Below are 12576 nucleotides of genomic sequence, written 5' to 3'. Positions count from 1 at the left end.
ATAATTAATTGCACACAGGTCTAAATCAGTCCTTGATTAGAGGGATACAATGAAAAATGCAGTGGATCTGGCTTCACGGTATGTCAATAGGCCATGCAGGTGCAGGTTAACTTTTATTTGATTGTTTGTTTATTATCCCAGTATTAATCATTACACTCTTCATAGACTTATCAAGTCCTACAGGCTCACATTTGTAGGCTACATTTAATATCATCAGTTGATCAGAGTGACAATTGTAGCCTAGATAATTTATACATACTGTAGTTAGTTTTTTCCTTGACAATTAAATAAAGCCCATTTTATGTGGCACATACACAAAGTTGTTTGATGCCTGATGAAGACCTAAGGGTCGAAACGTTGTTATAAATAAATATCACCTGGGAGCATGAGCAGCAGTGCACAGCGTTTTCCTTTCTGTTTTACACACACAAAGTTTATCATTGCAAATGTGTTGCATACTGTATGACTGCAGTCTCAGATATTTAAACCTTATTTTCTTTTCATTTAAGGTCATTACTTCTGGTACAAAGTCACGGATACTAACCGGTCCATTGAAAATAATTGGTATATGTCTTCAAGGTAATAAGCCCAGAAACAATACCAACGTATTTGATGCAAGAACTGTGAACAACATGTACGCCTCACAAAAGATCATGGGGCCCATGTCCAGTTTGAAATTCCACAGAAACTCAGCAGGACCATTGGATAGCAGACATACCTCATGCAGAGATTTGATAAAGACTGTGAGCTGAAGGCAGAGTCTGGAAAGCACTCAATCTCAAGTGGATATGAGGACATCAACCATACAGTGTGCTTCTTGATCAGAAGGTGTTCACTTTGACACCTGGCAGGCTCTACCCAAGCTTCCAGAGCTTCCAAATAAACCTGTTTCACAAATTGAACTATGAGTAACTAGTGTTGTGGATCAGCAACCACAAACTGAACTTACACCATGAGAAGAACAATCTCACGGAGACACAAACATTGACAGTTCATTTTAGCTGCAGTACTGAGATCCTAGGATGGAAATTGTTATCTTAAATGCCATAGTTAGAGAAGTAAGGAAAAAAGTCAACAATGTACACACAACATGTGTATTTACTTTTATAACCTTACATTCTTTGTTTAATTTATTTGTGAATTTTTTTAAACTGAAAATATTCTATGTACAATTTTTTTGTGTAATTATGTGTTTGAATTAGAATTTTGTGTAACTGAATGCATTCAACCGAAATGTGTCTTCCGCATTTAAGGTGTGGAGGGCTGCCTGAATCAACATCATCGGTGGTCGGGGAGCAGTTGTTGTTGGGGGTTAACTGCCTTGTCAAGGGCAGAACAGCAGCTGTTTCACTTTGCCGGCTCTTGGATTCAAACCAGCAACCTTTTGGTTAGTGGCCCCAGCTCTACTTACAATGTTATGTACTGTTAACATTCTTCCTGTTTTTGCTGTCTGAAACTTTATATAGGAATACGTTTTATTGGCTGTGATGTGTACACCGTGCATGAGCAGTAACACAACTGCTATAGCCTAGCCTTTTCCCAATTCTCTGGGCCAACACTGAGGGGAAAGCCCACTCTTGTTCTAATTTGAAAGTTGTGTAAAGTTTTTAGTAGTACACTTTGTTACCTATTTCATCCAAATATGGCAACTACAAGTTCATTTACAATAAAGTCAGACAATCCACTGAGCATTGACGTTTCCAAATCTGGATAATGTATTGAAGTCAATTGACTATGAACAAGTAACTATGGGTAACAGGTCACATCTTGGCTCACTTTATACTTTAGATAACTGAAAATGACTATTAGAACAAGCCTTTAAGCTAAATGATTTATTTACAGTGTGTATGGCAAACATTATACTATTCCATACAGCGCAATGGTAAAAGGGCCTGTTTCCACAACAATAATACTCTAGACTACATACCGTAAGTCTTTTGAAGTGTTAAGAAGATGAAACAGTATTAGTCAACACAGCATGTTAAAAGTCCTCATGTATACACGGTCATGTTTGCAAAAGCACCAAATTGTCCCAACACTGAATCATCATCCTAATCATCATCACTCAGGTTTTGGGGGATGATGAACACTATGTATGTTTACATGCAGACTAATAATTCAATATTAAACTGATTATGGTAGAAGGATGAGTATGGTATTAATCATACAGACACCTTACTCTACTTATCTTAATCGCCGCATGGTCATAATCGAAGTAAGCATATGTTTTCTGCGCAATCTTTCGATTTTTTAGTACATGTAAATAACTTAATCAATGTTCATTTGACATCACCGGGTAGCGTAAACCTCCCTCTTATGCGTGAGTGAAGTGAGTTCAAGTATGCATTTTATAAATAGTTCACATGTAAACTTTATATGTCCGAACTCAGAATCAAACTGTGGTAGAACGTTTATTTTGATTGCCGATTTTCTGCATGTATCAAATGTCCCATCTGTAGCCTGATTTCAGATGTGTCCATGTACGCAGGATTATTAGGGAAATCATTATTCTTGCAAAGCATGTAAACATTTTAAGCAAACTTATATTATCCTATCCACAATTATCACATTATTGTGTGCATGCAACCGTGCAGAGTGATGATAGACAGTAGGGCTATTGTATGTCTCATGTCAGTAATGGGCAGAGCAGAAATGTCCTCAATTCAGAAAAGTAAGGGAATTGCCCTCCGAATGTTTTGGATTATTTTTTTAGGGTTAACCTCATTGGCTGATGTGAAATAAACAGAGACATTCCCATGAACACCTGTGTGCGCCTTCTCAAGTGCAAAGTAATGTAATTTCTCTCTCAGGTATTGCCTATGCTTTCACTGACCAGCCTTTGTCTTGGTTGTAATAGTTGTCCTGCATGCTTCTTCATAGGACTTTAAATGCCCTAACATACGTCCATGCAGTTGCATGAGGTAGCACAATAGTCGCAGCAGTCGTGTTTGGGTGATATTGGTTGCGTGAACTCATCAAAGAGCTGTAACAGTTTCACCTGCCTGCAGCTGGTACTGTTTGACAAATACAGTCTCATTTTATATGAAATTCCAACAAGCTGTCTTCTATTGTACAGTATAAGTAAGATTGTTCCATCCCTCCCCGCTCTTCCATATGCCTGCATGTAGGACTCAAGGTCTTGTGGTGGTCCATAGTTTTGTGTAACTGAATGCATACATGATGGACACCCATAAAGTCTACCACCATTCCCAGTGCTGAAGGAGTCATCACAACTCTGAGATTAGATGACTCATCTTTCAAGGCTGCGATGATGTGCAGTTTTATGTGCCCGGGTGTCTCTGAGTGATACATGTCGAAAAGCATGTTTTCCCCTGTGTCCTCTGCTCCTGCTCGATGCACAGATTTCACAACGTGATTTTGGAGGTATGGCAATGCGAGACTAGGCCATGCTCACCCAGTGGCGGTGCTCCTAGTGGGCGGTGATTTAAATGCAGGAAAACTGAAATCTGTCTCACCTCATTTCTAGTAGCATGTCACCTGTGAAACTAATGTCAAAAAAAATATTGATCACCATTACTCCACACACAGACAGACATACATAGCTCTCCCTCTCCCTTCATTTGGAAATTCTGACCATAACTACTGCTTACAAGCAAAAACTCAAACAGGAAGTGGTCCGATAAAGGGCATGTTAAGCTACAGGACTGTTTCGCTAGCACAGACTGGAATTTGTCCCGGGATTCATCCAATGGCATTGAGGAGTTTACCACACCAGTGACCGGCTGCATTAATAAGTACAGTTGAAGTCGGAAGTTTATATACACTTAGGTTGGAGTCATTAAAACTCATTTTTCAACCACTCCACACATTTCTTGTTAACAAACTATAGTTTTGGCAAGTCGGTTTGGACATCAACTTTGTGCATGACACAAGTCATTTTTCCAGAAATGGTTTACAGACAGATTATTTCACTTATTATTCACTGTATCACAATTCCAGTGGGTCAGAAGTTTACATACACTGAGTTGACTGTGCCTTTAAACAGCTTGGAAAATTCCAGACAATTATGTCATGAATTTAGAAGCTTCTGATAGGCTAATTGACATAATTTGAGTCAATTGGAGGTGTACCTGTGGATGTATTTCAAGGTCTACCATCAAACTCAGTGCCTCTTTTCTTGACATCATGGGAAAATCAAAAGAAATCAGCCAAGACCTCAGAGAAAAAATTGGAGACCACAAGTCTGGTTCATCCTTGGGAGCAATTTTCAAACACCAGAAGGTACCACATTCATCTGTACAAACAATGGTAAGCAAGTATAAACACCATGGAACCACGCAGCCGTCAAAACACTCAGGAAGGAGACGTGTTCTGTCTCCTAGAGATGAACGTACTTTGGTGCGATAAGTGCAAATCAATCCCAGAATAATAGCAAAGGACCTTGTGAAGATGCTGGAGGAAACAGGTACAAAATTATCTATATCCACAGTAAAAACGAGTCCTATATCGACATAACCCGAAAGGCCGCTCAGCAAGGTTGAAGCCACTGCTCCAAAACCGCCATAAAAAGCCAGACTACGGTTTGCAACTGCACATGGGGACAAAGATCGTACTTTTCAGAGAAACAAAAATATAACTGTTCGGCCATAATGACCATCGTTATGTCTGTAGGAAAAGGGGGAGGCTTGCAAGCTGAAGAACACCATCCCATCCATGAAGCATGGGGGTGGCAGCATCATGTTGTGGGGGTGCTTTGCTGCATGAGGGACTGGTGCACTTCAAAAAATAGATGGCATCATGAGGATGGAAAATTATGTGGATATATTGAAGCAACATCAGCTTGGTCACAAATGGGTCTTCCAAATGAACAATGACACCAAGCATACTTCCAAAGTTGTGGCAGAATGGCTTAAGGACAACAAAGTCAAGGTATTGGAGTGGCATCACAAAGCCCTGACCTCAATCCTATAGAAAATGTATGGGTAGAACTGAAAAACATGTGCGAGCAGGGAGACCTACAAACCTGACTCAGTTACACCAGCTCTGTCAGGAGGAATGGGCCAACATTCCTCCAACTTGCTGTGGGAAGCTTGTGGAAGGCTACAAGTTAAAGGCAATGCTACAAAATACTACTTGAACATATGTAAACTTCTGACCAACTGGGAATGTGATGAAAGAATAACATCTGAAATAAATAATTCTCTCAACTATTATTCTGACATTTCACATTCTTAAAATAAAGTTGTGATCATAAATGACCTAAAACAGGGAATTTTTACTAGGATTAAATGTCAGGAATTGTGAAAAACTGAGTTTAATGTATTTGTCTAAGGTGTATGTAAACTTCCGACTTCAACTGTATATCGACGACGTCGTCCCCACAGTGACCGTACGTACATATCCCAAATAAAAGCCATGGATTACAGGCAACATCCTCACTGAGCTAAAGGCTAGAGCTTCAGCTTTCAAGTAGTGGGACACTAAGAAATCCAGCTGCATCCTCTGACGAACCATCAAACAGGCAAAGGGTCAATACAGGACTAAGATCAAATCTTGCTATACTGGCTCTGGTGCTCCTCGGATGTGGCAGGGCTTGCAAACTATCACAGATAGCCCAGTGACGCTAGCATACCAGACGAGCTAAATGCCTTCCATACTCAATTCGAGGCTAGCAACAATGAACCATGCATGAGAGCACCGGCTGTCCCAGCCGATGAGTAATTCCTTTAAACAGGTTAACATTCACAAAGCCGCAGGTATAACAAGGATGTGTGCTCAGAGCATGCTCTGACCAGCTGGCAAGTGTCTTCACTGACATCATTCCTTATGTTATTTTTAGTATTACATTGTTATTGATTACTGCATTGTTGGGTTTAGAGCTTACAAGAAAGGCATTTCACTCTACTTGTGCACGTGACATAAAACATCTGGAAAATTGACTTGAAACAGATAGCTTCTGACATAAAGCACACAAAATGCTAATATAAGTATTATTGACTTGCATTGGATTGGTGTCAAAAATTCTAAAAGTTTTCATTTGAAACAGTGGCCAGGTAAACAAAACCAAAGCATGGACAGCTGTCATAACTTAGTCTGTTTACAGGGTAAGGAAATATGGGTGAACTTTCCCATGAATAACCTTTTCCTTTTCACATGGGAAGCCCACTAGTGTTGATAGGGTTAATTGTTTTTTGGATTTGATTTTGGATTTTTGCACTGTTGTTTTGTATTAACTATTTGTGAGCTCTGGAGACATTTTTGATCCTTCGACGGCAGAAGGCCTTCTTCGATCACCTATTCTGCAGCATTGAGGTGTAGGATGAGTGTTTGCTGTTCCAGGATCTTTTCTTGCTTGGTGAGCATTTCCCAATTTAGTGCTGAAGTACATTTTAAGGGGCATATAAACACAACGAGGTGGACTAGAGCTAGGTAAGTGTATATTGCTGCCCACCAGGAGAATCAGAGACAGAGAAGATGTGTCTTTCCTGTGCAATGGATGGACACATCCTCCCCATCTATCGCTCCACCAGATGATGTTGAAACTTGAGTGAGTGAGGTATTGTTGCCCACCAGGAGAAAAAAGAGAGACAGGGAAGAGGTGTCTGTCCTCAGTGTCTGATGGACACATTTTCCCCTCTCTCCCTTGTGCGTCTGATGAATCCTTGTGGTGATTTCTGCTTGGGCCAAGGTCTTGCATGGACTTGAGGAATCTGGTGGTCTAGAGGTGGACAAGAGCAAAGAGACTGTTAGATTAAGTTGAGGGTGGACTTTCAAAAATGAATTGGAGCTAGGAAATTATGTTAGGAAAGGACGAAAGGAAAGGGAGCAAGGGAAGGAGATAGAGAACTGAGAAAGAAAGTAAGAATAGAAGATGTTTCTGAACACATCTACGTTAATGTGGATACTACCATAATTATGAATACATTGTGAATGATCGAAAGTGAGAAAGTTACAGACCCCCCCAAAAATGTGAATGTCCCCTGTTATTGGTAATGGTGAAAGGTTAGCATGTTTTGTTGTAGCCTATGTAACTTTATCACTCATTATTATTCATGATTCATGATTTTTTTAAATTGTATGTTCAGAAAACATCTTGCTGTATCTACTCAGAAAGAATATTACTCCAATCATCATTCATCATGCAGTTTATATTGGGCAAAACATAACCCAAGACAAACTGCAAAGGCATCCAAATAGTGTGTAGAGTCATTGTGCGCTCGGATTATGGGACCAAATACCAAACTTTTGACTACTTTAATACACTCCAAATACCTACAGTGTGACTATGACTATATATACAAAGTGTTTTCATTTCTAAACAGTAAAACAAATTTGAAAAAACCCTAAAATAAAACGGTGCTGTCATCTCATGAAACATGCTGGAGTATAGAGCCAAAAAAAGAGATTAACCACATTCAATAGTATTAATGTTAGTTTTAGTAAGAGGCCAGTGTTTTCCGTGACAGGCCATGCTGTGGTACTGCAGATGGATACTGTTAAGATGAGCCACATACAGTACCACCCGCTAGTGATGCGCAGGTTGACTCATAACCCGCAGTCCCCTGCAATTATATCCGCAGAGCAGGCGTGTTTAGGGTCATCATGACCCATATGTTGTTTTTGTTGGATGTCTAGCCTGCATTTTTCCATACTTGAATAACATGTGCTTCACAAGGTGGCAGAACGGTTTGCAGCATGGAGAAAATAATTTTCACCCTGTTCAACCACAGCTAATAATGAAAGTTATAATATCATCCTACTGGTTTCATAGGCTAGCATATTATATTCTTCTGTCACATTAATATCTAGTGACATCAATAAATTAAACTGGTTGTTCCCATATATAGTACTGATTTCAAATGACTATCTTGCCCTGCATGATGGAATGCTATATTATGCACAGAACAGTTGTGTTGGATGGTTTCGGGAAAACTATCCAAGAGGGCACACTACCCAAGTGTAGTAATGATGAATTGTCCCAGTGTCATTCTTACCAGAGATACATTTCCAGTTGTTCAAACAGCATCTTCTCATTTCAAACTACACACTAGTCATTATCATTTGGCCTCTCCATGGTGCCACCCCTGCCATGGGGAACTTTTATGAAATTCAATTTGTACTAGCGCATGCATGGTAATGCAATGCATCAGCTGAAAATATTGAACAGCACACAGTGCAGCATCCCAAATGTACTTCTGGTGTACCAAAATGCAATGACACTGTTGGTGTGATCGAGGGGTCACTGTAAATGCATACACGTCAATCGCCAAATGCTTTTAGGAACCAGTAGAAAAGGTTAAAAAGGACAATGTCTGCATTTAATTCAATAAGAGAAAAGTTGCAAAATGGAGAGTTGAAAATAAAGAGAAGAAGGGAGGGCCAGATGTTTGGGAAAGATCTGGTGAAAGGGTAAAGGAGGATGATGTTTTTTTAAATGGAAACTGAATTCTGGACAGTGACTGTCTATAGCGCCCCACAGTGGAGGTGTCATAATACCCATAAAACCTAGCGGTAAAACGGAAGTGGTTCCAATCGTTTTCCCATAGGGAATTTTACACTGAACAAAAATATAAATGTATGGCATTCTATTTGGTGCAGTGGTCTAAGGCATCACTACAGACCAGGGTTCGATCCCAGGCTGTATCACAGCTGGCCGTGACCAGGAGACCCATGAGGCGGTGCACAATTGGTCCAGCGTCGTCTGGATTAGAAGAAGGTTTGGCCAGCCGTGATTTCCTTGTACCATTGTGCTCTAGCGACTCCTTGTGGGGCACATGCAAGTGATGGGATAAGACTGTATCTACTAATTGGATGTCATAAAAAAAGGGATAAAGCAAAAATATTAACACAGCATGTAAAGTGTTGGTCCCATGTTTCATGAACTGAAATAAAATAAAAATCCCAGTTCCATTTGCACAAAAAGCTTATTTCTCTGAAATTTTCTTTCCATCCCTGTTAGTGAGCATTTCCACTTTGCCAAGATAATCCATCCAGCTGACAGGTGGGGCATAACAAAAACATGATTAAACAGCATGATCATTACACAGGTGTACCTTCTGCTGGGGACAATAAAAGGTCACTCTAAAATGTGCATTCTGTTCACAACTGCAGACCACGTGTATGGCTTTGTGTGGGTGAGCGGTTTGCTGATGTTAGAATGCACAGTATGAGTCATAATACCCATAAAATCAAGCCATCAAACAGGAAAATAGTTCCAATCGGCCGATTCGTGTATGCTTACGCTGCCGGATTCGTTTCACTGTGTGTGTATGTATGTTTGACCAAACTGTCTCGTATTGTGGATCCCGATGGACTTCAAGAGAACCTGAAATTAGAAAATTAGAATGATCATTTTTGGGGGGGGAAACTACTTTGAAAGTGGGCTTTGAAAACTTAAATCGGAGCTCCGGTATCATTTGTTGATAAGCAAACAATCAAACTTTCTCGGTGTGGCGGCGCTTGCAAGCAACAAGGGATGGAGTTAGGGTAGATAGCCCGTCTAGAGTCTCTTACACTTCAAGGACAGTGCAATTGCTGAGGATTAAAAAAAAAATGTAATCAATTTTAGAGTAAGGCTGTAACATAACAAAATGTGGAAAAAGTCAAGGGGTCTGAATACTTTCCGAAGGCACTGTATGAGTTATTATGTGAGGGCTTATGTACCTAAGCCTTTAAGACATTACAACTGCCAGAGGTTTGGGCATGTGGCAACAGCCTGTAAAGAGAAAAAGAGGTGTTCCAGGTGTGGAAGGGACCATGAGTATGGGAAGTGTAGGGATGGTGCACAACCAAAGTTCTGCAGCTGTGGGGGTGCTCATAATGTAGCATATGGTGGGTGGGAGGCAATGAAGCAGGCAGTGAGAGTGGAGAGAAGGTTGTCATATGCTAAGGCAGTGATGGTGGTCCAAGTCCACGAAAACACAGGTTCAAGGGAGAGATGGGTATGATCATCTAGACCGGGGATTACGGAGCAGGTGGGCGGCGATATGATATACACAGATAAGAGAAAGTTGGTGACATTTATAGCAGAAGCTATCAATAGCACAGCTAAAGTATAGTCTAAAACAGAGAGGATTCAGCTAATAGTGAAAGTGGCTGGGAGACATCTGAGTATGACAGGGTTGACATGGGAAGAGGTTCGAGAAGGCCTCAATCAGCCAAGGCTGGAGCCATGTATTACTGGATCTTAGTTATGGTAGTAGTAATACAATGGAATGCTCAAATGGAATGACTGTTGTCTAATGGGTAGGAGATCAAGTAGTTCATTGTGGATATGCCAGCTAAGCCTGATGTGCCACCTTCATAAAGCAAGGACTTCCTTACAGGATGATAGGCAAAGGAACAGGAATATGTGGTAGTGGAGGTGTTGAAACACAGGGTTGCTAGTTGCTAGTGGTAGTGAACTACTATAATCCTTGTCAGTTATTGGACCTGGAAGTGCTGGAGAGGGTGGAGGGCCAGGATAGAAGTAAGATAATATGGTGTGGGGGTTTTAAATGCCCACAACACGCTCTGGGGGGGTGAAACGGATGGATTGAAATGGCCAAGTGATATAAAATCTGATAGAAATGAAAGATCTGGTGTGCCTGAATGATGGCAGAGGGACCAGGATTGATGTAGCCACAGGGAAAGAGTCTGCCTTGGACCTCACACTGGTATCTAGTGTGATGGCAGAAATCTGTGAGTGGGAGGTATGGTTGAAGTCAACAGTAGGAAGTGATCATTACCCCACAGTATGCACAGTAGGCTGGAGGAAGGAGGAGGTGTCAGTGGATGGAGTAAGCAGGTGGGCAAAGTGGGATCAGTTTCAGTAACTGAGTGAGGAGGTGATGGCTCAGGTGGGGGAAGCTACTGAGGCTATACCTAAGAGTTCAGGGAGGAGGAGGAAAGCAGTCCCATGGTGGTTTGGGCAGTAGGAACAGGGCCTTTAGAGTACTGAAAAGGACGCATAACTTCCAACATCCGATTCAGTATAAGTAGGCTCAGGCACTGGTGGGGAGAACTATCCGTCAGGCAAAATGGACATGTTGTCATCAGTTCTGTGACACCATTGGAAGGACGACACCTGTGGGAGAAGTGTGGGGGATGATTAACAGAATGAATGGGGTCAGAAGGGAGTGGGATTATCTCGTGTTGACGAGTAGGGAGGATATGTCAGTAATAGATGAGGAGAAGGCAGAGGTGATGGCCAAAGCCTTTGTCCAAGTGCATGGCTGCAAATTTGTCAAAGGAGGGGCAGTGGGGGAGAGAGAGAACTAGAGAGGAGCACCCTGGAGTGCTGAATAGGAGGGAGGATGTAAATGATGCGTTGAATGCACAATTTACCATGACTAAAATGAAAAGGGCAAAAGGTAAGGCTGGGTTAACTTCACCTGGGAAAGATGGGGTGTGCTATGTTATGTTGGTCCATTTTAGCGATGAGTCAATGCATAAGGTATTGGTGTTGTACAACAGAGTGTGGGAGGAGGGAAAACTTCCTGGCAGCTGGAAGGAGACAGTGGTGGTAACAATTCGGAAGCCAGGGAAGGACCCAACGAGGCCAACAAGCTATCGGTCAATAGCTTTATTTAACATCACATGTATGTAAGATTATGGAACGTATGATTACGGAGATGCTGACTTACTTACTGGAGAGCAGGGGCATCGCCACATTAGAGTGGGTTCAGGAAGGGGAACTATGGACCCAGTCCTCTGCTTAGAAGCAGAGGTCAAGAAGGCTCAGGTGAACAAAGAGACTGTTGTAGCTGTCTTTTTTGATGAGGAGAAGGTGTATGATATGATGTGGAAGGAAGGGTTGTTAATCAAGCTTGATATTATAGGGGTAGGACAACTGGATAAAGGATTTCCTGATTTCCAGGTGAGGGTGGGGAAGCTACTTGGTGGACAAAGGCACACCACAGGAGCGTGATTAGTCCCCTGTTGTTCTCAATCATGATCAATGATGTTTACTCTCAAGCACAGCCATCATTGTAAATAAGAATTTGTTCTTAACTGACTTACCTAGATAAATCAAGGTTCAATAAAAAAAAATTAATATTGGGAGGTTGATATTTACAGATGATGGGGCCTTATGGAAGAGGGGAAGAAATGTGCCATACATAGTCAGGCAGGTACAGGAAGCAATTGAGCTGTGGGCATTAATGTGGGGATTCAGGTTCTCTATAGAGAAAACTCAGACGGTTTTATTTGCCAGGAGGAAGGTGGGAGAGGTACGCTTGAGGTTATATGGGAGAAACTTGGAGAGGGTGGTGGCCTTCAGGTACATTGTCGTGTCCTTTGCCACCAGACTGACCTGGGCAGAACACATTGAGAGAGTGGTGGGAAGGTATAAGAAGGAGCTTCATGTGATGTGCTGTCTGACGGGGAAGGAGTGGGGGGATGGACCTTCCTCATTGTCACGAACGTCGCCAGGGAAATGACCGGACCAAGGTGCAGCGTGGTGAGTGTACAAGAAACAACAAAAAAACTAACATGAAGCTTCCTAGGGCTATACAGGCCACTAACAAAGTCAACTACCCACAACTAAGGTGGAAAAACAGGCAACCTAAGTATGATTCCCAATCAGAGACAACGATAGACAGCTGTCCCTGATTGGGAACCATACCCAGCCAAAAT

Source organism: Oncorhynchus clarkii, chromosome 23, assembly GCF_045791955.1.
Source record: "Oncorhynchus clarkii lewisi isolate Uvic-CL-2024 chromosome 23, UVic_Ocla_1.0, whole genome shotgun sequence".
In the NCBI taxonomy this organism is placed as follows: domain Eukaryota; kingdom Metazoa; phylum Chordata; class Actinopteri; order Salmoniformes; family Salmonidae; genus Oncorhynchus; species Oncorhynchus clarkii.
The sequence above is the reverse complement of the archived record's forward strand: the minus strand, read 5'-3'. Positions refer to the sequence as shown.